This window comes from Chiloscyllium plagiosum, chromosome 4 (genome assembly GCF_004010195.1).
Source record: "Chiloscyllium plagiosum isolate BGI_BamShark_2017 chromosome 4, ASM401019v2, whole genome shotgun sequence".
Lineage (NCBI taxonomy): Eukaryota > Metazoa > Chordata > Chondrichthyes > Orectolobiformes > Hemiscylliidae > Chiloscyllium > Chiloscyllium plagiosum.
Genome location: NC_057713.1, coordinates 79,291,151 through 79,318,475, shown reverse-complemented (window position 1 = coordinate 79,318,475; position 27,325 = coordinate 79,291,151). Strand labels below are relative to the sequence as shown.

The 27,325-nt window shown below is 40.0% G+C and overlaps 1 protein-coding gene across 4 annotated transcripts in view; it reads left to right on the top strand.

The window, feature by feature from the left end:
* LOC122549136 (suppressor of cytokine signaling 6) overlaps positions 1–27,325 on the top strand; it is a 60,239-nt gene that overhangs the window by 4,050 nt on the left and 28,864 nt on the right. The window contains exons 2-3 of one of the 4 annotated variants that reach the window (XR_006311426.1): positions 3,353–3,467; positions 10,361–10,933. The exons of 1 other annotated variant lie outside the window; for it this stretch is intronic. The gene's annotated coding sequence lies outside the window, so the exon portion shown is untranslated. Of the gene's footprint in view, positions 1–3,352; positions 3,468–10,360; positions 10,934–27,325 lie in introns of those variants that run through there. 2 more of the 4 variants (XM_043688464.1, XM_043688461.1) reach the window with 2 other exon arrangements.

The window sequence follows — 27,325 nt, the reverse complement described above, 5'->3', positions numbered from 1 at the left end:
CCTCACCCCCCTTCCCACCAATCTTCATTCCTCTTAATCCTGCCAGTTTCCATACACTTCACCCCCAGTCCCCAAATTTTCTATAACCTTCAAGCCCAAATCTTTCATAAAACTCCCTTCTCCTAGTCTTCTAATGCCTACCACTCCATCCTCCATAAATCTGTCTATGTATTCGACAAAGTGGTAAGACTAATTCCCCAACCTCTTTCAATGTCTCTATGGTAAACAGAAACTACACTTTTTAGGGCTTTCTATCCTTAATTGATTTTTTTCTTCCTTAACGGGTAATTTGGGGTCCAGTGAAATGCTATGACTGTTTTTCTATAGCAAGCAAGTCTTTCTGAAGATATCTTTGAACTGAAGAGGTCATAGTTATACAGTATGGAAACAAACCCAACTCATCTGCGCCAACCAGATATCCTAAACTGATAATCTCATTGCCAGCATTTGGCCCATATCCCTCTAAAGACTTCCTATTGATGTACCCATTCAGATGTTTCTCAAATTTTGTAAATATACCTGACTCCATCATCTCTTTGGCAACTTGTTTCATACAAACACCATCATCTGAATGAAAAATTTTCCCCTCAGGTTCCCCTTAAATCTTTTCCCTCCCACTTAAATCTTTGCCCTGTAGTTTTTGACTCCCCTACCCTGGGGAAAAAAAAGATCTTGGCTAGCCATCCTATCCATGCCCCTCATGATTTTATAAATCTCTATGAGGTCACCCCTCAGCCTTTGATGTTCCAGAGAAAAAATGTCCCAGCCTATTCAGCCTCTCCCAAAAGCTCAAACCCTCCAATACTTGGTTCATCATTCCCTCTTTATGAAAGGGAACTTGAACAGTCAAAACAAAATCCAATTTAGACTGACCACCTGTATTTCAGAAAGCTATCAGTCTGATTCTGTGTCTGTTTCGCATTGCCATTTTTGTGCTTTGTTTACGTGTCAAGGCACTTTCCAGAGCACTGTTTAACAAAAAAACTTTGAAAATTGTTGCAATCATCTTGTTTTAAATATCTTCTTTCCCTCCACCCTATCCTCAGCCCAGTGTAGTGACTCAGATCATAAATCTGTTTCAGTGTACCTGCCAAACCGAGCCTGATTAATTTTTACAGTCAGCGTTGTTTTTGCTTGTTTCTGTTCTAACAATGACACTAGCAAATGTTGAGACCTTATTAGTTGGAGAAAGTTTTGGTGAATTTTATTCTCTTTCTGCATATCATTTCTAAGCAAAGTCAACTTGAATAGTGTAAGTTTTTTGTTAATAGCTTTCTTTTGAAATTTTTAAAATGTATTTTGGACCATTCTTTGGTTTGTAATGAAATAAATACTGACCTAGGAATGATTAATGATTTGAAAAAGGTGAGGAATTCAGATAGACACTTCAGTAAGGTGTTTGCACATCGTTGCAAAAAAATCTGAAAGCATTTACAAATTAAGTATATGACATCTATAGTATTCACAAAAATTATGATCTAGTTAATAAACCTCAAGTAGTGTTTAGTGAAATAGTGTCTTGGAGGTGCTGGTGTTGGACTGGGGTGAACAAATTTAAAAATCTCTCAATACCAGGTTATAGTCCAACAGGTTTATTTGGCAGCGTTGGCTTTCAGATCGCTGCTCCTTTATCAGGTGGTTGTGGAGGTTAAGATCATGCTCACAGAATGTATAGCCAAAGGAGTCTAGTGTCATGAAGATGTGACATAGCAAACAATCTTAGATTAAAACTTTCATCTTTTATAATGGGATATGCTGGTTTCTGTTCTTTGATATGTAAATCCCAGAACTACTTTTAAATTATATTTTATTTTGCTCAAAAACTACATGAATCCATATCCAACTCTGTAAAACTATACAGAGGGTTTGTCAGTCTGGCATAGAATTGGTAACAGACAGACTTCACACCTATTGTTTAAAAATCTGAGCTATCTTGAGAATGTAATTTAAAAGAAATTCTGGGATTTATGTATCAAAGAACAGAAACCAGTTTATAAAAGATGAAAGTTTTAATGGAAGATTGTTTACTGTATCACATCTTCATGACACTGGACTCTGGCTATAAATTCTGTGAGTATGATCTTAATCTCCACAACCACCTGAAGAAGGAGCAGTGCTGCAAAAGCTAGTGCATCCAAATAAACACGTACTATAACCTGGTGTTGTGTGATTTTTTTAACTCTGTGAAATGATGTATATGTGATGTTTATTTCGGCCTTTGAGTTTAGGGTGTTCATCTGGAGTTAGTTTTGCACAAGACTGTGATCTTTTAAAATAGATAAATGGATGTCACCTTTTAAAATGCTGGATACTTGATAAACTTGCGATTTCTCTGATTAGATTAAAAGCATATTAGTGCAATACATAGGAGAAATCTTGATCATTTTTCATTTGCATCTTCCCTTACAGTCGATGGTCATAGGAGATTCCACAGTTCCTTAGTCTCAATATAAATAAACAGTACCAGTACTCAGAGGAAAATTTTAAAACAAACTTTTTCTCCTGAAACTAATTGGCCCCAGATTGAGATATGCATGCAAATAGAAATTGTATGCATCGTAATTCATTTTGGCTCTTGCAGTTTGCATATGGTTATAAGTTTATTATTAGCACACCAGCAAAGGGTTAATCTAGAAGTTCAGTATCCATCATTGCTTTCATATTGTATTGTCTTCATTTTTATTCGCTGGATCCACTGTTGTTATATGACAACAAAATTCCACTTCCTTATCCTGGTTGTCGAGTCATAATTCCACGTTTCTTGGGCTGTTTAATTCTGCTGTAATGATAAGGAAGCAGATTTAATGCCATAAATGTAAAGAGTTAGATAACGTATGCTACTTTTTCCAAAACCTGAAGTAAATTAGCACCTGTATAAAAGTAACTCAGAATTGGACATATTTCTCTAAAATATGTGTTCCATCAGTGCAATTGCTTCAACTATCTCTGAATTCTGAGGTGTGTACCATACATTATCATGTAATAATTATCTAGTGCAGTCATAAAATAGGTGTGAATTCTAGTCAGCTTTCTGTTTTAGTCGAAATTTATACTTTAGCCTAAGAAGGCGAGTACCTACATTCTAGAACAACACTCATGTTATTTAACATGCAGTGATCAGAGGAACTTGAGTAGTATAAGTATGTGAAAAATATGATGCAACACGAAAGTTGTGGTCCAAAATATCTAATCCCAACAGTTTGAGATGATATTTTGCTTTGGAATCATATTGAAACTTGACTAGAGTTATAACATTGTTCTTGCCTAGTTTTAAAATGCAACAGTATAGCTGCACCTTAAATGATTTATTTTGCTGATGTGAATAATAGTCATTTACTTTAAAATATCTTAGCTAGTGAAACCATCTCTCTCCCTGATGGCTGACACTGACCTAGACAGTTCCGAACCTTCAAACCATATTTGACCCTGAGCTGAGCTTCTGGTTGGGTACCTACATCATCACTAAGGTACTTGGTTTCACCTATGTATTATTGCCTTACACTTCTCTAACTTAGCTTATGTGATGAAACTTCTATTCATTGCTTTGTTCCCTCTAGATTTAGCTATTTTTAGTGTACTCCATTCATGCTACATAACCCTGAGCTCATCAAACCTTCTTTTCCATGTATTCTAATTTGCACCATGTAGTGTTCCTCATCACCCCGATGCTTGATGACCTACATTGTCTCCTGATCGAGGAGTGAATCAATTTAAAACTTATGTCTTTGTTTTCAAATCCCTTTGTGCTTTGCCATACTTTGTAATCTCCTCCAGATCTACACTAGTCCAAGATCCCTGCATTCCTCCAAGGCTGACATCTTCAATTCCTGATTCTAATTGTTCAATCATTAGTCAGTCTCTGACTTTGGAATTTTCTCCCTAAATGCCTGTGCATTTCAGTATTTCTTTAAGATGTTCTGTAACACCTGCTGCTGTGACCAAGCTTCTGGTTATCTGTCCTCTACTTTCTATTGGCTTTTGCCTATTTATGGCTCCTGTAAAGTGCTATAATTCCTGTGAATATTTTTGCTATGTTAAAGATTCAGTAAAGTGTAAGCTTTTATTTAAGGCATTATGCTCCTGCTAGAGTGAAGGGTAAGGTTGGTAAGAATAGTGAACAATGGATGAATGAAAGTATTGAGATTCTAGTCAAGAATAAGACCCAGTCATATTCTAGAAAGAAGGAAAGAAACAGTGGCTAGAGAACTCTGGGAAATAAATGTTGATATTTTGAAAACAGTTTACATTACAGAAGAGGAAGTGCTGGTGTTCTGATAAAACATAAAGGTGGATAAATCTCCAGGACCTGATCAAGTGTATCCCAGGATGTGGCAAGATAAGGAATAATTGCATGGCTCCTAGCAGAATTGTTTGTATCATTTATAAAATCTTAAAAATGAGGTGCTGAAAGACTGGAGAGTGCCTAATTTGCCTTTATTTAAGAGAGGCTTTAAGAGGAGCTCTCGACCTGTGAGTCTGACACTAATGATTGGTAAGATTTTGGAGGTGATTCTGAATGATAGGATTTATTTGCATTCGGGATAGTTTTGTGTGACTGAAATCGTGTCCCAAACTTAATTGAACTTTTTGAGGAAGTAACCAAGAAGGTGGTTGAGGGTAGAGTAGTAGATGTTGTTTACGTGGACTTCAGTAAAGCCTTTGACAAGGTTCTATGTGGTAGACTAATTATAAAGTTAGATCACATGAGACTCTGAGTTTGCCAACTGAATACAAAATTGGCTTGATAGTAGAAGACAGAGGGTAGTGGTGAAGAGTTAATTTCAGACAAGAGGCTTGTGTCTAAAGGGATCAGTACTGGGTCCACTTTTGTTTGTCATTTATATAAATGATTTGGATGAGAATATAGGAGGCATGGTTAGTAAGTTTGTGAATAACACTAAAATTGGTGGTACAGTGGACAGTGAAGAAGATTATCTAAAATTACAAAGCGATCTTGAACAATTGAGTCAATGGGCTGAGGAGGGGCAGATGGAGTTTAATTTAGATAAATGTGAGGAATTGCATTTTGGTAAAGTGACCAAGGGCAGATCTTATACAATTAATGGTCAGGCCCTGGGTATGTTGTTGAACAGAGATCTAGAGGTTCAGGTACATAATTCTTCTGAAATTTGCATTGCAAGTAGACTGTAGTTAAGACATTTAGCGCACTTGACTTCATTGCTCAGACCTTGGAGTATTGGAGTTGGAAAGTGATATTGAGGTTGTACAGGATGCTGGTGGGGCCTCTTTTGGAGTACTGTATGGGGTTCTGTACGTCCTGCTATAGGAAGGATATTATTACATTGGAGAAGGTTCAGAAAGATTTACCAGGATGTTGCCAGGAATGGAGGGTCTGAGTCATAAAAATAGGCTGGATTGGCTGGGATGTTTTTCACAGGAGCATGGGAGGTTGACTGGTGACCTTACAAAATCATGTGTGTAGATAAGGTGAATCACAAGGGTCTCTTTCCTAGGGTGGGGGAATTCAAAACTAGGGGCCATATTTTTAAGGTGAGAGCAGAAAGTTTTAGAAAGGACCTAATGGCATTTTGAAACAAGTGTTTTGTGTTTGGAATGAATGTCAGAGGAAATGGTCGATTCAGGAACAGTTACAACATTTAGATAGATAAATATATGAATGAGAAGTAGAGGGATGTGTGCCAACTGCAGGCAAATGGGACTATTTCAGTTTGGGAATATGGTTGTTATGGATTTGTTGGGCTGAAGGATCTGCTTCTATGCTATGTGACTCAATGCGCTCTTATATTCACTAATGGGTTGTCAGTTCTGAACCTTTGTTTCAGCATGAAACAAAGTTTTGAAAGTTTTCATAGCATTTCATTAACATTGCCAGTTATAAACTATATGATGTTATGCAGATACATTAGATAAAGGTTTGTATACAAGAAGGTCTCACTGTCAATAGCTTAAGGGAGGGGGGGAGGAAGGGCATGTCTAAGAGAGATGCTTTTCATACTTTCAGTAGATCTCAAAGTGCTTCACAAGTTACTACTGCAGGATGTGTTTTTTGATGTGGCGTTGTTGCATTCAGCGGAATCTGTGAAAGCCCATGATCTGTACTTGTTTCTGTCGTTTGAGAGAGGAATGTAAAAAAGAAAAACTGAGCAAACTTCCTGCATTTCAGATACAGGCTTGTAAGCATTTTAGTTCACTTGAGAAGTCAGTTGTGGCTTGAGTTCAGTGTCTCATTTGAAAGACAACGCCTCCAACAATGCAAAGCTATAATGATGTTGCTGTTTCAGTATTAGGTGGTTGAGAATTTATATTGTATCGTTGGCAAGTATGGAAATTGAATTTATAAATTTTGATTTTCTTACGAACCCAGCTTGTTGCTAATGTTCTTCAGGGAAGTGAAATTAGTTTGTATTGCTCATGTGTAACTGATTCAACTTTAGTGATTGAATCTAAAGTGCTGTCTGATGTGTAAAAACACCAGACAGTACAATCACTAACACAGTGAGGGATGATCAGTGAAACCAGCTTAATGTTCCATATCCAAGATGAAATAAAAATATGCACAGTGCTATTTGAGTGCTTAATGCATTGTCATCGTGGAATAAGTACTCAAGTTCTACCATGGGTTTTGAACTCCAAAATCCCTGATTCAGAGGGCTTGAATTTGATTAGTTCATTAGGTGGCCTTCATTAGACATGAGGAAGCAAGTGAGGTTTTGGAACTCTATTATTCATGAATGGCCTTGAATTTTTAATGCTGCAGGACTTTAGAGAGTTGAATTTGGAAGTGTTCTGATAGTGTGACAAAGGAACCTGAACTAATGTTTATCTCTCTTGAGTACTCATGAGCTCCAACCATGTCTATACATCAAATAAAAACAAATTCTGACGTACTTGACAGGGATGGTACAATGATTGAAGAGAATGATTCTGAGTTAAGGTTTCAGGTCGCTGATCTTTTTACATGTGCTGCGTGGCATGCTGAGTATTTCAGCATCTTCTGCTTTTATTTCTGATTTCCAGAATTATAGGATTTTGCTTTTGCTTGGCTGTGCATTACGAGTTTTAGTTGGCCAGTGTGCGTCAAATGCTTCAGTCATCTTTATTGAAAGCGATATTAGCTTGAGATCTAAAAGGCATTTACAAGTTGGTGGAATGGGTGGATAGGTGGCAGATTAATATCACAGCGAAGAAGTGAGAGAGGATGCATTTTGGTGGAAAGAGGGTGGAGCACTGTATAAAATGCAGGGTGTTACTATGAAGCATGGAGCAAGGAAACCCGAATCTGTATTTGCATAAGTTATTTAAGGTGGCAGGACAGATAGAGAGAGCAGTTAATAAAGCACACAGTATCTTAGAGTTTATTCATAGGATACGAAGCACAAGATCAAGGAATTTGTGCTGAACTGGTATAGAATGGAGGGAGAAAGAACGATCGCCCCTGGGCACAGAGACATGAGTTCTCGGTCTTCTCTTGAATAGCAGATTCTTAAGGAATTATATAGTTACTTAAAGGAGTAAGCATCCAAGTAAGGCAACATCTATATTGATTGGGTGACTGTTACAATCAGCGAGCATCAACAGTAAAGATTAAGCCATTTGGCATGAGACAATGGATGTTCTTAACCTTGTTAACTGGCATTACATAATGAATGCTTTTTCACCTCATTAACCCACTACCCTTGCCTGCAGCAGCTCGTTGTTTACTGCAAGTTCTTATTTGGTCAAAGTCATGCTAGCTGAGCCTTCGTGTTTGTAGATGGAAAGTATTCTACCTGGAGGACAGTGTTGAGTGGGGTCCCACAGGGCTCTGTACTTGGGCCTCTGCTCTTTGTAGTTTTTATAAATGACTTGGATGAGGAGGTTGAGGAGTGGGTTAGTAAATTTGCAGATGACACAAAGGTTGGAGGTGTCGTGGATAGTATAGGCTGCAGTGTGACATAGACTGAATGCATTGCTGAGCTGACAAATGGTAGATGGAGTTCAACCTGGATAAATGCGAAGTGATGCATTTTGGAAGGTCGAACACGAATGCTGAATATAGGATTGAAGACAGGATTCTTGGCAGTGTGGAGGAACAGAGGGATCTGGGTGTGCAAGTACATAGATCCCTCAAAGTTGCCACCCAAGTTGATAGGGTTGTTAAGAAAGCATATGGTGTTTTGGCTTTCATCAACAGAGGGATAGAGTTTAAGAGCAGTGAGGTTTTGCTGCAGCTCTACAAGTCCCGGGTGAGGCCACACTTGGAATATTGTGTCCAGTTCTGGTCGCCCTACTATGGGAAAGATACAGAGGCTTTGGAGAGGGTGCAAAGAAGGTTTACCAGGATGCTGCCTGGACTGGAGGGCTTGCCTTACGAAGAAAGGTTGAATAGGCTCGGACTTGTCTCTCTGGAGAGAAGGAGGAAGAGAGGAGACCTGATTGAGGTGTACAAAATAATGAGAGGAATAGATAGAGTCAATAGCCAGAGTCTTTTCCCCAGGGCAGGATTGACTGGTACGAGAGAAGTCATAGTTTGAAGATACAAAGGAGACATCAGAGGTAGGTTTTTTACACAGAGAGTTGTGAATGCATGGATGCGTTACCAGCGGTGGTGGTGGAAGCAGAGTCATTGGGGACATTTAAGCGACTGCTGGACATGTACATGGAGAGCAGTGAGTTGAGAGGCGTGTAGGTATTTTACATTAGGATTAAATCTCGGCACAACATCGTGGGCCAAAGGGCCTGTTCTGTGCTGCACTTTTCTATGTTCTATTAACTCTTTCCTTACCTGCTCATACCTTATACACTTTCTCATGAGGTCATGATATCCAGCATCTATCCTCCATTGGTAGTGCATTTTCACATAGCAATCCATTTGAAATTCATTGTGCATTTATGTTTTCAAATGCTGTGAAGGGCATTGTAAAGTATCCTGGATGAACTGTTCTGTTGGAGTGTGTGGATCAGTTTACGGAATTTGGGAGAATATGGCCAGTTCTTTGCATGTAGTATTGGAGTGTAACATTCCGATAGTAATGTTGTTGTGCAGTATGAAATTTACAAACAGACTGTTGGGACCACTTTTGATATGATACTGTGTTCTGAAGTTACTTTGAATGCAATCTGACAAACTGCAAATGTGCTGCTCTTGGGTGCGACTGGTGGGTATAACAGCCTTTTTTAGTACTGCTTCAGACACTGAGTCTGTGGAGTTCCTCCACTTCTTGAAATGTCTGTAGTTGGGGAGACTTCTTTTTTGTTATGTAGCATCGTATTTAGGGGAGAAAAAAGGGATTTATAGATTGGAAGAGGTTAGTGAAAAGCCAAGAACACACTGTAAGCTAAGGGCAAGGAATTCTAAATTGAGCATCTTTATTTGAAGAAGGTGCTATTGATATAGACTGCAGGCAACAATTGTCTTTTGGAAACAATTACAGAATATTGTTGTTATTGACCTATTGTTAAATGTAGTGTTACTTTCCATTGTGTTGCATATCCTCAAACTGTTCATTGTCTACATTTGTGCATTTGAAATGTCAATAATGAATGGTTTTGAGAAAATAATTAAAATAGTTAACCAACTTGTGAAATGTGAAACCATCCTGTAGAAGGTGGCATCATAAGAACAGGTGTAATAGAGACAGAGAAACTGGGTGAAGGAATGGAATGTTGAGATAAGAATTGCATGAGAAAGTGTAAAGGAAACTATGGGAGTTTGTGGGTTCTTTTAATAGATGTTAGTGCACAGCCTTTCCCCAGAAATGGAAACAGTGAAGTTTGAGAAGGGAAGGGTGAGAGAAGGATGGAAATTGATAGCAAATTTGATACACTTTTTCAGTTCCAGACAAGGTCAAGAAGCAGCACTGATGTCATTGTTGATATATTAGAGAAAGAATTATGTGGGAGCCATCAAGTAGGACTGGATTAAGGATTGTTCCACATACTCCACAAAGGCACAGGCATAGTTTGGACCCATTCAGGTACCCATTGCCACATGCGATTTGGAGAAATTAGATGAGTTAAAGTAAAAGTTGTTCAAAATGATAACAAGGTCATGCGAGACGAAGGACGGTATTGGTGGGTGGGGATTTTCAGGCCTTTTCAAAGAAAAAACAGAAAGCCTTCAGATCATCCTGATGGGGAATGGACATGTCGAAGGATTCCACAATTTTGGTGAAGGGGAGATGGCTACGACCAGGAAAGAGAAACAATATAAAGCAACAAGTTGATGTCTTAAAGAATGCTACTTTTTATGATAGACCAAATCTTGCTGAAGCAAAGAATCTCACAAGGCACACTTTTAGTTGGCCCAGTTCTGAAGAAAATTGGACTGAAAATTAATTCTTCTGGGATGCTATCCCACATGCTGAGTTTCTCCAATATTTTTTGTTTTTGTTTTCAGATTTCCAGCAACTGCAGTATTTTGAATTTATGCGGTGGATGTCCTTTTCCTGTACTCTTCAGCTCATTGAATTTCTTTTGCAGCCTAACATATTGGTACTGCAAGCTAGTAATAGTGTGGCAAGGGAACTGGACACTTTTATCTTACGTACGGTAGTAGAAACAATCCATCTTGGTAGCCAATGAGATCTTAGGATTAAGAAAGAAATAAGAAAGAACCAAAGAGTGCTGAATTGGAATAGGGACAGAATAAAAAATGAAGAGAGCAAGATGCCATCTGGTTTGAGAGAGAAGAAAAGACAGGAAAAATAAGATTAAACTTTGATCATCAAAAACAATTGACTACATGCAAAATTAATACAGACTACCTGAAATGTTTTAATTTCTGTACCAGAGGTCGATTAACATTGCGTTAACAATTGTTGCTTCAGTAAAAGGCTATTGTATCTCCAAGGTCCCGTACTTCCCGCTGGAGCCTCTGCCCCACAACCTGCGTCCCCTCCGGAATTTTAATTTTGTTCCCTTTCAGGACGTAAAACGATGGGCCCTGTATCGACTGCTACTGCACACTGTCCACCTCTTCTCCTTCATCCACCGTCCGGACACGCCTTGGCGTGCCCATTTGCCACCCATTCCCTGGTGGGGATCCCCAGTGGAGGGCTCTCTACGTGGGCGTCCTCCCCCTTTCTCTCGGGGACCTGGGTGGAGGGTGCTGTATGCAGCGGTCCCCTGCAACCGCAAATTGCGGTGGTTCACGGACTCCCAGCCCAACTGCTTGTTCTGTGGCGCTGTGGAGTCCGTGGAACACGTGTATATTGGGTGTGGGCGTTTGCACTCCCTTTTTGATTTTCTTAAAAACCTCCTCCTCTGCTTTTGGTTGCACTTCAGTCCCACGCTCCTGATCTTCGGGCACCTGGTACGGAGGAGGGAGGGCAGGTCTGAAGACCTCCTCGTGGGTCTGCTCCTGGGCCTGGCCAAACTGGCCATAAACAGGTCCAGGCAGCGGACCGTGGAGGGGATCGTTAGGGCCGACTGCCTGCCCCTCTTCTGTGGTTATGTTAGAGCCCGGGTGTCCTTGGAGAAGGAGCACGCAGTCTCCACCAACACCCTGGAGTTGTTCTGGGAGAGGTGGGTGCCGCAGGGAATAGAGTGCATTATCTCCCCCTCCAACTCTATTTTGATTTAATCTCTGCCCTCCCCCTCACTGTTTGATCACACAGCATTGCCCTTTGTGAAGGGCACTGCTTGTCACTGGCCACTCGGGTGTTTCCTTTCTTCCTGGTGGTGGAAATTGAATAAAGATTTGTACACATTGTGTGTCTCACTGTGTCTCACACCTGCACACACACAACATGGGTGCTGGGGAAAAAATAAGCACTACCACAGTTAGGCGGTAGTGTGGGCGTTAAACAAAAAAAAAGCTATTGTATTCTTAGTTATCAGACCTAACTTGTTGGAGTGTTAAATGACCCGTTAATGTACAAACCTAGCAAGATCTCAAAACAGGCAAGATAGTGTTTATGCCCAACCAGCTAACTCAGAAGAAAACTGGTAAAAGAGGTAGGGCAAAATAAAGTTGGGGTGGGGGGTGGGAATGGAGAAAGACTGAGAGTATGCAAGATGTTTTTAAAAAATGAAATTAGTTTGAATATAGCTAAGTGTTTAACAGTTTTCTATGTATAACTACTGTAGTCTCTGAGTATGATAGCAGCTCCATGAATCATACAGTCTGTCATTGATTCTAAAATCCAGTAACTCTGTGTTTAACCTCAGAGTCATGGAAGTAGCATGCTGCACTTATGCAAACATGACAATTTTCATGGGCATTTTTTAAAGATTGTTTTTAAAAAAAAAATATTGAATCCACTTGTTTTATGGGATGCTAGATTTTAAATGTCTAGTAAGCAATTGTCCTTAAGGTCTGAGAGGTGGAGTTGAACCCAGCCCCAATAAATAAATGGATCAAATTTCTTCTGCTGCCTTAGAGTCTTGGGTGAAACAAATTTGAGTAGGTTGAATTCAGTTCAGTATAAATTGGCAATTGCACGTAGAAATTCTGTAAAGGTGACTTGCTTGATTAACAGAATTGTGTTTTGGAGGAAGAATGAGTGAATTTCCTCAGATTCATGTATGACCTATTTTAAAAAAGATTTTCAGTGAGATTATAGTTTAAAACATTTAACAGTTTCTACAAATATAAATTTATTATTCAATGGGATTTCTGGGATATGTGAGAAAGTAAGATAATATCATAGCTCTTCCTAATCCAAGAAGTGACATTGTAGAAAACCTCAATGATGTTAAACTTTTTCAAGTAGTTGGATAATATTTTACAATGGCTTTATTGAATAGATACGATGTGCAGGTGCCTGTGTTGGCTTGAGGTGGACAAAGATAAAAATCACACAACACCAGATTATAGTTCAGTAGGTTTATTTGGAAGCACTAGCTGTGGAGCAGGATTGTAAGCCATAATTTATAGCAACAGATCACAGTGTCATGCATGCAACTGATACGAAATGATTAGATTAGATTCCCTACAATGTGGAAACAGGCCCTTCGGCCCAACAAGTCCACACCGACCCGCCGAAGATTAACCCACCCAGTCCCATTTCCCTCTGACTAATGCACCTACCACTATGGGCAATTTAGACTAGATTCCGTACAGTGTGAAAACAGGCCCTTCGGCCCAGCAAGTCCACACCGACCCTCCGAAGAGCAACCCACCCATACCCATTCCCCTAATTTTACCCCTGCACCTAACACTACGGACAATTTAGCATAGCCAATTCACCTAACCTGCACATCTTTGGACTGTGGGAGGAAACCAGAGCACCCAGAGGAAACCCACGCAGACACTGGGAGAATGTGCAAACTCCACACAGACAGTTGCCCGAGGCTGGAATATATTGAACAAACCTAGATTGCTGTTAAGTCTTTCATATTTTAGAATGGGTTGCAGGTTTTGGTTTAAATGCAACTCATTCTAAAAGACGAAAAACTTAACAGCAATTTAGATTTGGTCAATATATTATATCAGTTGCATGCATGACACTGTGATCTTTGCTATAAATTCTGTGTCTAATGATCCTACTCCACAGCTACCTGAAGAAGGAGCAGTGCTCCCAAAGCTAATACAGAGGAACCTTGATTATTCGAAGGACACGAACGGATAGTATTTTGTTCTGATAATTGAATGCCGGATAACGCTGTTTGGCCAAGCATTGGGACCCTGCGATCTTGTTCAGATAATTCGAAATTCGGATAATTGAATGCTGGATAATCGAGGGTCCTCTGTACTTCCAAATACACCTGTCGGACTATAACCTGGTATTGTGTGATTTTTAACTTTATTGAATAGAAGTATATGTTCTTTACTTTAGTCTAGGTCTAAATGTTAATACAAGATGTGAATTTGAGGAATCAACTGAGTGCCACTACCCTTGACACCAAAGCAGTGTACAATTGAAATAAAAAACAGCATGCTGGAACACTTCAGTATGTCTGGCAACATCTTTGGAGATATCAAGAGAGTACCTACCGTAAGAGTTATCTTTAGAACTGAAGAGAGGTGCAAATGTGACTGGGTTTTGAATTTTGGAAAAGAAGTGGCCAGATAGGTTATAGGTAAAGATCATAATAGGTTAGAGAATGCGAAGGATTAAATGACAAAGATGGCGTGGAACAAAAGGCAAGAGGAGTGTTAATTATTGTGGTGAAGAAACAAAGCATTGGTCTGGAGTGATATTGGCAAAATAAAGGACAGTTATGTCAGAAAGTAAAGGTAAACTCATGAAATCAAGATATGGGCTGACGTTTAGCAAAATAGAGAGTCGAAATGAAAGTCAAAGTTGTTGAACTCAATGTTTTGTTAAGTATGCTGTAAAGTGCTTAATTAGAACCTGAGGTATCATTCCTCATATTCACCTTGGCCTTCACGAATCGTTGCAGCAGGCTGAGGACAGAAATGCAAGTGTGAGGACAATGTGGTGAATTAAGATGGCGAACAACAGATGCTCATGTTAGGCTTGAGGACTGCGTGGAAGTGCTCTGCAGAGCAGTCACCTTATTTCCATTTAGTCTCTCCAGTGTGAAGATCACAAACATTGGCAGCAATGTGTACATTTAATATCTAAAAGAAAGGTGGCTGTATTGTAAACAGGCTAAAGAGGTTAGGACTCTACTCAAGTTTAGAAGAATGAGAGGTGATAGGATTATTAAGGGGTGTGTCAGGGTAAATGCTCAGAGGATGGTTCCCTTGATGTTAGATTCGAGGACTCGAGAGAATAGTCTCAGAATAAAGGGGCAGTAATTTAAGACTGAGATGAGGAATAAAGAACAGTAAAGCACAGGAATGGGCCTGTTGTCTCACCAAGATTGAAATGACACATGATGTCTTTGTAAACAAAAACCCTTTTGCCTGTATATGGTCTGTATCCCTGTATCCCCTGCCTATTCAGACATCGTTAAAAATCACACAACACCAGGTTATAATCCAACAAGTTTAATTGGAAACACTAGCTTTCGGAGCGCCGCTCCTTCGTCAGGTGGTTGTGTAAAACAAAAAGAGTGTGTTCTTTGATTGGATCAGCTAATAGTTGCCTGTAGTGTTCCTGGTTGTTCAGTTGTTGGTACACTTCCTTACAGGAATCTGTTCTATTCTGAATGACAATGGCTCCTCCTTTATCTGCTGGTTTGATAACAATGTTGTGATTAATTTTGAGAGTCTGGATGGTGTTACATTATGCTCAACCGTGTGGGTATGGCTGATGAATCTGGCATTTATGTATTTCCTGATTGTTTGAGCATACATGTCAAGCCAGGGCAGCGGTCCTCCGGTGGGGTCCAAGTTGACACCTTTTTTGGTCACTCCTCTACAGATCCCTGTGATGACTGTTCCAGTTCATCAGTGGGCTCCGTGGGATCACTGCTGGCATCTTGAAAGAATTCCTGGAGTCTCATTCGTCTGATGAACTCCTCCGTGTCTGCTGCAAGAACCAATGGGTTCATTTTGGTGGTGGGGCAGAAGTTAAGGCCACTGCTCAGGACTTCAATCTCTTCCGGTTGAAGGGTGTGGTCCGATAAGTTGATAATAGACTTCTCCGCAGTGATACTGTTATCGACTGTGGTGCCTGGGTGGGCTTTGCTATTACTGGTGAGAATGCCAAGTTTCTCCAGTTTTTTGTTCTTGGTGTGCATGTATGTGGTGTAGTTTTGTCTCCTTGTCTGTTTGGCAATGTCGCGTAATTGTACTGCCTTTATCCTGAGCGCAGGATTAGAGTGTGGACACCATCTGAATTTCAAGGTTGTGGCACCTGCTATAGAATTGGTACACGAGATGATTGAGGAGTTTGCGAGAGGTGCGGTGGCAAAGTTTCTCTGCGTAGTCTGTGTTGTAGGTTGACTTAAGTGGGTTCGTGATCCGTAATCTTTTTGGGATCTTTCCTGCTTGCCTGCATTTCTGTAGAAACTTGATGTCTGTGTCAATATGTGCGATCTTCTTGGAGATGTTCTTAGTGGTGTTGATAGTAGTCATGATTTGGAGATGCCGGTGTTGGACTGGGGTGTACAAAGTTAAAAATCACAACACCAGGTTATAGTCCAACAAGTTTAATTGGAAGCACTAGCTTTCGGAGCGCCGCTCCTTCATGAGGTGGTTGTTCGTGTATAGTATGGTTATTCATACATCTGTCAAGATGCCTCTTAAATGCTGCTATTGTGTCCACTTCCACCATCTGTGGCAATTTTTTTCCAGAGAGAATTTCTACTCCGTCTTTAGAACTCCGTGCCATAGAGAGCTGAGAGTCAGAGTCCTTATGTATAGTTAAGGCTGAGATAAATTCTTGATCAGTAGAGAAAATCAGAGGTATGGGGGAAAAGTGGATGTAGGAATGTCAGAATAGCCATGATCCAATTGAACAGTGGGGCAGACTCCAAGAGGTCAAACTGCCTAGTCCTGTTCCTATTTCTTATGGCAAAATGTCAGTTATGTCAATCCAAGTATATTACTGCAGAACTTCCATGGAGCAGCATTTTAAGGCCAATTATCTATAGCTGCTGCTTCAACAGCCCACCCTACATTGTGAGGTCAGAAGTGAATCTCTTCACTTATGAGTCTGATGATGAGCTCCATTCACATTTCTTCAGAACATGAAGCAGTCATAGAATTGTAGTGATACACAGTACAAAAACAGACCCTTCTGTCCAACTTGTCCGTGCTGACCAGATATCCTGAATAAATCTAGTCCCATTTGCCAGAATTTTGCCCATATTCCTCTAAACCCTTCCTAATAATATACCCATTCAGATGCTTTTTAAATGTTGTAATTGTACCAGTCTCCACCACTTCATCTGGCAGATTATTCCATTCACACACCGCCCTCTGGGGAGGGGGGGGGGGGGAGAAAAAGTTGCCCCCTAGGTCCCTTCTAAATATTTCTCCTCTCACCTTAAACCTATGCCCTCTAATTTTTGACTCTCCCACCCCAGGGAAAAGACCTTGTCTATTTCCCCTATCTATGCATCTCACAATTTTATAAACCTCTATAAGGTCAATCCTTAGCCTCCAACACTCCAGGAAAATTAGACGCAGTCTATTCAGCCTCTCCCTGTAACTCAAATCCTTCCAATAGGAGGGAGACTAGAATTGCACACAATATTCCAAAAGTGGCCTAACCAATGTCCTGTACAGATGCAACATGACCGCCCAATCCTTATGCCCAATGCACTGACCAGTAACTGCAAGCATACTAAATGCCGCCTTCACTATCCCGTCTACCTGTGACTCCACTATGAACCTGCACTCTGAGGTCTCTTTGTTCAGCACCACTCCCTCAGACCTTACCATTAAGTGCATAAGTCCTGCCCTGATTAGCCTTTCGGCAGCATGGTGCCTCAGTTTTTAGCACTGCTGCCACACAGCGCTGAGGACTCTGGTTCGATTCCACTCTTGGGGGACAGTCTGTGTCGAGGATGTTCTCCCGTGTCTGTGTGGGTTTCTGCTGAGTGCTTTAGTTTCTTCCTACAGTCCAAAGATGTACAAGTTAGCTGGATTGGCCATGCCTAAATTGCCCGTAGTATTCAGGGATGTGTAGGTTAGCCATGGGGAATGCAGGGGTGAGGGATGGGTCTGGGTGGGATGATCTTCATTGGATCAGTGTGGACCTGTTGGGCCGAATGACCTATTTCCACACTGTAGGGATTCTATTCTTTAAAGAAATGCAGCATCTCACTTTCATCTAAATTAAATTCCATCTGCCACTCCTTGGCTCATTGGCCCATCTGATCAAGATCCCATTTTATTCTGAGGTAACCTTCTTCACTGTTCACTGCACCTTCAATTTTGGTGTCATCTGCAAACTTACTGAAAATATGTCCTATGTTCATGTCCAAATCATTTATATAAATGACAAAAAGCAGTGGACCAGCATCAGTCCTTGAGGCACACTGCTGATCACAGGCCTCCAGTCTGAAAACAGCCTTTCACCACCATTCTTTATTTTCTACGTTCAAGCCAGTTCTGCATCCACATGGCAAGTTCTCCCTGTACTCTGTGTGATCTAACCTTGCTAACTAGTCTACCATAAGTAACTTCATAGAATGCCATACTGAAGTCCATATAGATCACACCGACTGCTCTGCCCTCATCAATCTTTTTTTGTTATTTCTTCAAAAAGCTCAGTCATATTAGGGAGACACAATTTCCCACACACACAGCCACAATGACTATCCCTAATCAGTCCTTGTCTTTCCAAATACATGTAATCTTGTTCATCAGGATTCTCAGCAACAACTTGTCTACCACCGATGTCAAACTCTGGTCTATAGTTCCCTGTATTTTCCTTACCACCTGTCTTAAAATGTGGCACCACGTTAGCTCTTCTGGCACCTTTTCTGTAGCTATTGATGGTACACATTGTTCAATAAGGGGCCCAGCAATCACTTCCAGCTTCCCACAGAGTTCTATGGTACACCTGATCAGGCTATAGGGATTTATCCAACTTTATGCATTTTAAGACATCCAGCACCACCGCCTCTGTAATATGGACATTTTTCAAGATAACGCTACCTATTTCCCCGCTATTTCTTCCGTATCCTTCACAGTAAACGCTGATGCAAAATACTCGTTTAGTATCTCCCACATCTCCTGTGGTTTTACACATAGGTGGCCTTGCTGATATTTCAAGGGCCTATTCTCTTTCTAGTTACCCTTTTGTTCTTAATATATTTGTAGAATCCCTTTGGATTCTTCTTAACCATATCTGCCAAAGCTGATGGCACCTTTTTTTGCTCTCTTGACTTCCCTTTTAAGTCTATTCCTACTGCCTTTATACTCTTCAAGGGATTCACTCGATCTCTGTTGTTTATACTTAACATATACTTCCTCCTTATTCTTAACCAAAGCTTCAAATTTTCTAGTCACCCGACATTCCCTACACCTACCAGCCTTGCTCGTCACCCTAACAGGTACATACTGTCTCTGGACTCTTGTTATCTCATTTTTGAAGGCTTACCATTTTCCAGTGGTCCCTTTATCTGCAAACATGTACCCCTAATCTCCCTTTGAAAGTTCTTGGCTAATGCAGTCGAAATTGCCATCTTTCTTCACCATCTCCCTGCACAACTCCACTGCGCGCGCACACACTCCCACATGCATGCACCCTCCCCCGCACGTACACACACCACCTCCGCCTCTTCTCTCTCCCCCACCCACCGAAAAAAAACTGGTTTAAATCCTCCTAAGCAACTCGATCAAATCTCCCTGCCAGTAAACCTGTTCCCATCCAATTCAGGTGCAATCCACCCATCTACCACAGGAGAGATTCCAATGATCCAAAATTGCGAATCCTTCTCCCCGGACCAGCTCCTTAGCTGCACATTCATCTGCTGTGACCTTGTTTTCCTACCCTGACTAGCTTGTGGCACTGGGAATAATCCAGATACATTAGATCTCGCCTTGATAACAGTAATCTGCCTGTCAGTGCCACATTCCCATGAGAGTCCATTTCCTCCCACCCCCTACATTTACCAGAACAGCATACGTGTTTGCACTATCTGCCCCTGTCTTATCTTTCCTGGGGGTCACCCATCTTCCTGACTGTACCTTTGGTTTATTTCCCTCCCTCCCTCTGGGATAATGGGAGATACAGTCAGGTAGATGCGTGATCCTCAGGAAAAGTAGGAGAGGGAGGCAGACTCCAGGCTTGCTTAGCACCTATGTTTTTCACATTTTTTAAAGTTTAAAAAAGAAGCCATTCTACTCACTACTGTAGATTTTACAAAAAACAGCTTACACTTTAAAATGAATCACTTAGATGCTCTCTTGCTGTGAGCTCTCCCACACAGATTTCTCCAAGGTCAGCTGTGAGTTTTGCTGTTTGTTTATTTTTCTTAGAAGGAACTCAGATGTCCAGAGACACTTGAAACCAAATCGGAAAGGCAACAGCTGTGTAAATTCATTACTGGGTCAGACAGCAGTGCATGTTTCTTTCTTTGTTTGAATCACTTCTCATGTGGTCACTGCCTTTCTCTCCCTTCCTCATTTTTAAAATGCTGTTGTTTTGATCATTTTTGTACTAAAGTTTGTGGACAACATCCAGTCTTGAGCTGAGAAGTGGCAAGTAATGGTGAAGCTGCATAAACATTGACTAACAGACATCTCTAAGCATCAATATTCCGATATCACCATGAGCCAGAAACTCAACTGGTCAACTAGGTAAATGCTGTAGTCACTAGAGCAGGCTAAAGTCGGATACTCTGAAGTAAGTAGCTCCCCAAAGCATCTTGCTTCATTGACAAGACATATGCAGTGTAATGGGATATTATTGTTCACTGTTGTCTGCACATTTTGGGATGAAGCAGTCTGCTTGATTGGCACTTCATCCCCTTTCTAAAACATCCACTTTCTTTACCATTGATGTACCATGGCTGCAATGCTGACAAAGCTTCAATGGCAGAATATTCTTGACCCATCATCTTGAACAATTCTAAATCAATGCGAAGTTCAATATAATTATATAAAATTGTTTAATTTTTGAGGACATTTTTCAAAGTTATCAATACAGGTTGTACATGCCAATGGAAAAGACAAATCTTCACAAGTGTTGTACTTGACCTGCATTATTACCATAAGCCACTTCATCTGTTTTGGATACTGGGAACTGGAATGGCTTTCAAACAGGTCTCTAAAATGCTGTAAGATTTTTCTAGAAATTAGGTACAGAATGTATCAGATTTTGAGCCACCTGCTCTTGAATGTGTGATTGTTGTCTAATTGACAAATTACTAATGTTTGGCTCACGTTTGCATGCCCAATAATTATGACATTACAACCGTGAATTAGAGATGTCCATCACTTTATTTGAATGTGCATTTTGGGCTGTTCATGCAAAACGAATAACTGTTGATGAAGCTAGTCAAACATACCTAAATTGAAGAAATTAGCTTCTGGTTTAATTGGAAACATCCTAGATTTAGGCACCAAAAGGTTGTTTTATAATTGGCTGCAACACATCGACAGTAAATGTGATACAAATAACAGAATTTCACAATCATTGCAGTAAGAGTTAGCAAAAGGAACTAAAATATGCAATCACGATAGTGCCAGATTGCTTAATGTGAGGTACAATATGATAGAAATGTAGCAGCCCTTCTGATTTTCAAAGGCCTGCACTATGGAGGTACACATTTTGTTTGTGAATAATCTGATTTACCTGACACTGATGCCTTGCTCCTACAAGCATGAAATTGGATTTGTACTTATGATTGCACATGTGCTGATTTCCTGATATCTGTTAAGAGGAGTAACGTTCTGTCAGAGATCCAAAGAAGTTGAATAGGAAGGTAACTTTTGAATTGTTGCCACAAATCTTGCAAAAGAAACAAATTTAGAGAGTTTCAGGAGATGTCCCCCTCGATCCTTTTGAAGACACAATACCAGATAACCTCGAAGAAGCGTAAAACCAAAGACACAGAGACAAAGAATAAATTGCAGTAACTGCAAGGAGGATACATGAGGAAATGTTATGGTTGCATATTTTAGTTCCTTTTGCTAACACTTACTGCAATGATTGTGAACGTCTGATATTTGTATTTCATTTATTGTTGATGTGTTGCAGTAACTCAGGTTTGGAGATCATGTCTTTTTTAATCACTTCTGCTGCATTTTTATAATCAGTTTTGTTTTATGTTTTCCATTTCTGTCTCCTTTTCTATGTGTAATCCCTGGCTGACAAACCAACCAATGGATCCAGTCTCCATGCTATGCATTCCATAATGTATCCCATCATGATTGAACAAATGTCTCCACCAGGTCGGGAATTACCTAGCCTTCACTTGTATCTCCTCTATTCCTGAGCCTGTATTCTTATTTGTACTGCAGGGTTTGTACCAGAGAATTTGAGACATTTTTCCTATCCAATTTTTTTTTGGTTCCCTGAAGGAACGTCACTGCTGTCAGCTGAGACTAGGAGTCTTTGTATGAGTGATCCAGGACTAAAATCCCACTTCAGGCTTATAATGCCAATATGTGTTTGAGTTTCTGGGCAGTCGTTTGAGAAGTTGATGGGTTTAATTTAATCTGTTAGCTTTCAGGCAATCTAATTGAAAACCTCCACACCTGTGACATTTATGGTCATGTCACTGCAGAACTACAATTACACCAAGGCAGCATAAGTTAGGGGAATGTCTTCTGAACCCAACTAAATTTACCTGCGGAGGTAATGATGAACTTTTGAGAACTGGTGGTGTGACGTTGATGGGTGTCAGCATAGATGTGAAAATTGATGTGTATTTGGGTGATGTTGCCGAGAGGTAGCCTGTAGATGAGAAACAAGTCTGACTGGAAATAAGCCTTCTGCAGGATTCCGATATAATGGTGTGAGAGTGGACAGGTGTGCCATTGCAGGAGAATTTATGGCTACGGCCAAGAAGGTAACATTGGAGCTTGTGAGGGTAGTTGCAGTTGGTGGGTTCAGTTTGCTGAACTCTAAAGACTGCAGAGAGGACATAAAGGATGAGGAGGGATAATACATCTTGGCTGCAGTCACATGGAATTGCATTTAGTGCTGAAGTGCTATGACAGCAACCTGATCGGAGAAATTCAGAAATTCATTCGTGGGAAATGTCACAAATTTGGCATAACTTGTTAAGCATTATTGATAATTAATAATGTAGGCAGCTATTTACTGCGAAAATCACAATTAACTTTTATTTTGGAAATCTTAGTTTGTGTATTATTGATGTGCAAAGGGTCACCACTTAAATTTTACACTTTTTTATTAAGTGATGCAATTGTGGAATAGATTATCAGCCCAAGTGCTTGAGCAGAAAGCCTTAGCCAGTCTTAAATTATCTGTTGGTTGAAGGATTGAGTGCTTTTAGCTCCTGAACCACAGAAGGAAAACTGATAATATTAGCAAGATGGTATTCTCCTGCCTAGAACATTACTGTGCTGAATGTATTTGCCCCTTAATCTTGTACTTACTGTCAGCTATCCCATCTGAAAGTGACTCTTTCTGTTGTATGTTAGTGCCTTTTGGCATTTGTTGATATTGCTATGGGTCAAAACTAAAATGCTTTGACTTAGTTAAAAAATGTGATTTATAACTGCAGAGACCTATACTTAATTCTTCAGTAATGACATTTGGAAGGCTGTTACACAATGTACATTTGACTAATACAGACAGGGCACTCTTTTAGCTTTGATACTTTCTTTTTCCATTTACAGTGCTGGACAGCAAATGACATGTTACATCCATTTTGTTAAATGCAGTCTAAACTGCAGTTATGCCCAACTTTATGGGGATCATTCTATGATCTACAGTCCACACATTCTGTTTGGCTTGTGCACGTGTCTTTGGTTCTGGCTACTTGTAGCTGAAAGTCTCGAATCACGCATCACTAAATATTTTAGAAATTGATTTTTAATGTAATCAAGTCAAAAATTTTATTCAGCCTTCTCATGTACAAAATGTTAAAATGACATGCAATGACACCCTTTTCACAGAGTGGTCATTATTATATCAAATTGTCTCCATTTTTGGAATTGTTTCATTGTATCAATTTGATGCTTCTGTATAGACATGGGATGTATCAAAGATGCTTTCTTGTATATTGAACTGTTTTGATTTTGATATTTAAGCATACTTTGAATCATCAGTGCAGAGGCAGACACTTTTGAGCTACCCTGTTTATGTTGGCATTTGCTGTCCATATCAGCTTCCTCTCATCCCTCTTGATTTCTTTCACTCAGCATTACATTCAATTTGTTTCTTCTCCATGTGCATATTGTTATCTGCTTAAATGTATCTGCTATTTGCTTCAGCTACTCCTTATGGTCTCACATTCTGCATTTTTATGACTTTGGGTGAAGAAATGTTTCCTGTATTCCCTGTTAGATTTATCATTTTATATTCATGACCTCTTGTATTGGTCTCCCTGGGAAGTGGAAACAATATTCTCCATTTCTACTCTTCCAGCATTTTCAAAACACAATTTTGATTACACTTTAGCCTCTCTTTTCTAGAGACTGAAACTGGTGCTACCATATGGCTTAGAGACAAATGAGACATGCCTTTTACCCATCCATGGTACAGACATTAGATTATTAACATATGCAAATAATGGACACCATCAGTTTTCAGTACATATTATCATCATTTTCAAACAATAGTTACAAGACCACGGTCAGAGCTTAGGAATCCTGCTGTGAGTGACTCTCACCCTGGCTCCCCAATGCCTGTTCTTCTCCAAAGCACAAGTCAGAGTGTAATGTAATAATTCCCACTTGCCTGGATAGGTGTTGTTTCCACATCACTCAAGAAGCTTGACATCACCAAACAGCCTTCTTGAATTGCACATCCAGAAACACTTGTACCTCTTCACATCGAATGCTGAGTAGCAGCAGTATGTATCATCTACAAGATGTGCTGCATAAATTTACCAAGGCTCCTTGGACAGATCCCTCCTAACCCATGACCATTATCATCCAGAAGGGCAAGAACAGCAGATTTTTGGGAACACCACCATCTGCAAATTACCTTCCAAACCATTCATCATCTTTACTTGCAAATATACATTTTGTTGATTTTTTTGATAGGAAGGATATTTGAAATATATTAAAATAGAAGGCACAATTCTAAGGTGGGACTTGGGGTTCAGGAACAGCGGGACTGGAAGTATATGTGCAAAGATTATTGAAAGTTGCAGGACAGGGAGATAAAACATGTAGTATTGTTGGCTTTATTAATAGGGGCATAGAGTATGAGACCAAAGAAGTGATGTTGAAGTTATTAGACCTCAACTGGAGTATTGTATAGAGTTCTGAACACTACATTATAGGTAGGAAGTGAGCGCATTGGAATGCAAGAATGGTTCCAGGAATGAGAAGCTCAGATTTTACAATTTTCTATATGCACTTTTCTCTATGACCATAACATTTTATCGTTCTCATTTATTATTTAGTGAGTGTAATGTCTAAAGTCAAGTGATCACAGCATTGTTTGCTCCGTTTTAGGTGATTAGTTCACCACTTAGTCTGTACTGCACACCTTAGTAATGTACAGCTTTGTTTGCGTCTCGTCATAAGAGGTTTTCAACCTTGGGTTAGTTACTACCCACTTTTCAAAAGGTTAAATTTGAATGTTAAATGTGGAAAAATAAAAATTGATTTGACCCACTCTTTTTGTTTTTATTATTTCACCTCCATGTTCACATAGGAATACAAATTGGTCATTCACAGAATCATACAAATTGTCAAATCACAGAGGGGCGCCATTTGGCTCGTGATGCCGGCACCATTGCTGTTGCCTGCCTTTTCCCTCTCTCTCGCTCTCTACCTCTGTCTCGCTTTCCATTCTCTCGCTGTCTCGCTCTCCATTCTCTCGCTGTCTCTCTGTCTAATTCTCTCGCTGTCTCGCTTTCCACTCTCTCGCTGTCTCTCTATCTAACTCTCTCACTGTCTTGCTCTTGGTCTTCTGTATCCAAGGGAATACCAGTAAAGTCTCTGGAGCCAGTCTGTTCACTTTAACCCGCACAGGCTGGTATTCTGCTGTATCTACGTTTCCTTCCTCCTCCCGTACAAGCAATAATCCTCTGGCTGTTACACTTGGATCCTATTTTGACAGGAAATTCCTGTTGGGTGCTGTTCTTTTTTGTGCAAACGCCCTGCTGCTTAATCAAAGGTGACTCAGTGTGTTGAAATTGAGAATTTACCTTAGCTGAAAGCTGGGCTTTAAATCTGATCCAAGGAGTTGTGTAAGGGTAAATTTCAACTATATTTCCAGTAATATGGTTCATACTTGGATATAAGAACTCAAATTTCATCTGCATATTCTTTGAAAATAAGTACTGTATAATATAAATAAGTTTATCATAAACATGAATCATGAATGAGTTAATAAGAGAGCCTAGGTTTGCTGTGGTGTGATAGTGTTTTGTGAAAGAAGACCTATTACTTGGATGTACTGTAATGTCTTCAGAGAGAAGTTGATGCTGCAGCAGCAAGTTTAAACAAAAATCTCTACGTTAAGTCCCAACTCTCTGGCCTAAAACTTAACTGTTAACAAAAGTAGAAAACAAGTGATACTTTATTTGGTGATTCATGGTTATTTTTGATATTTGATAAAGTGGAGATTTGTGCACTTATGGTAGAGATTGTGTCTTTGTGCTTGGATGTATAAACCTTTTGCTTTCATTGGATTCTATTTTTCTCTTAGTGGCTGCTCATGAGGGTTATTCAAGCAGAATTTTCAAAACTGCTTGCTTTGATCTACCACACTTTAGCCCTCCAAATCTACTGTCTACTTTTTGTCCAATTCTGATCTTTATTTTTGTCTTAAAATAATTGGTGTGTTCCCATTATCCTTACTATTAATTTATCTGTTATTTCCCTTTTTTTGACCATCTGTTGCTGTCCTGCAGATAGCCAAGGAATGTTTCTATAAATCTGATATGATGGATAAAACGAATAACCAATATCCTGCTCCAGAAACTTCTGCAATGCTCTCCCATTTATTTATGTAATTTTCAGGGAGATTGGTGAAAAAGGCTGTTTCTCTGGGTTTTGAAAAAATCTGAAGTTAGGAGGCAGACACTGGTCAGAGCTCATGGGCTACTACACAGTCAATTCAAATTGCTAATAATTTGTTTATACAGTAACTGGTTTTATTGAAACTGATTATCAAGCCTTGACATTATTATTTTTAAAAACTAGCAAAACAGCTTTTTCTGTTTTCACTGTAGTTCTGAGAACAGGGCTAGAATTGTGCATATCTAACTGTGGCTCCTGACAAGCAGGTGGCAATTAGAAAATAGTGGTAGTCTTCCTCCTTAAAAGGTAGAGCAAGCACCACTGTGCAAATTACAGTATGTTAAGCCTGTATCCTGCGTGTGTTCATGCTCTGCAATGAAACTGGAATGCTCCTTCCAGGATATAAGTCTGAGCAAAACGAAAGAGACCTTAGAATGTCCTACTGTCCGGGTATCCCTTTCATTCTCCCCAGTTCACTCTGAAGAACTGCCAATGGCTCAGTTACAGGCTGAAAAAGTGAAACGTTTTGACATCAGTGCACCTTTGAGCTCCATTCCCGAATTTGTCAGGGTTTACTCCCTTCATTTCCAAACATTAGAGCAATTCAGCCATTGCTGAGAGTTCAATGCCTGAGTGTTTGCGTAGATCTACATGTTGGTTCGTCTGCACATTGCATGTCTGGTGGATAGAGTTCCTCCTCTGATCTTTTAGCCTGGAGCTGTCTTGAGGCATAGCTGAGGACTTGCTGGTGAAAGTCTGTGCACTGACATGGACAGAGTTACACTTAACATACAACTTCAAACACCTTACTTTTTCCCCAAAACTTTTACCAACTTTTCACTAAGCTGGTACAGAACAATTCTACTTTATCCTCAGCTATTTGTATTTTTCAGTGGTGCTTTATACATTAGAATTTCTTATTGTGCTACAGATGAA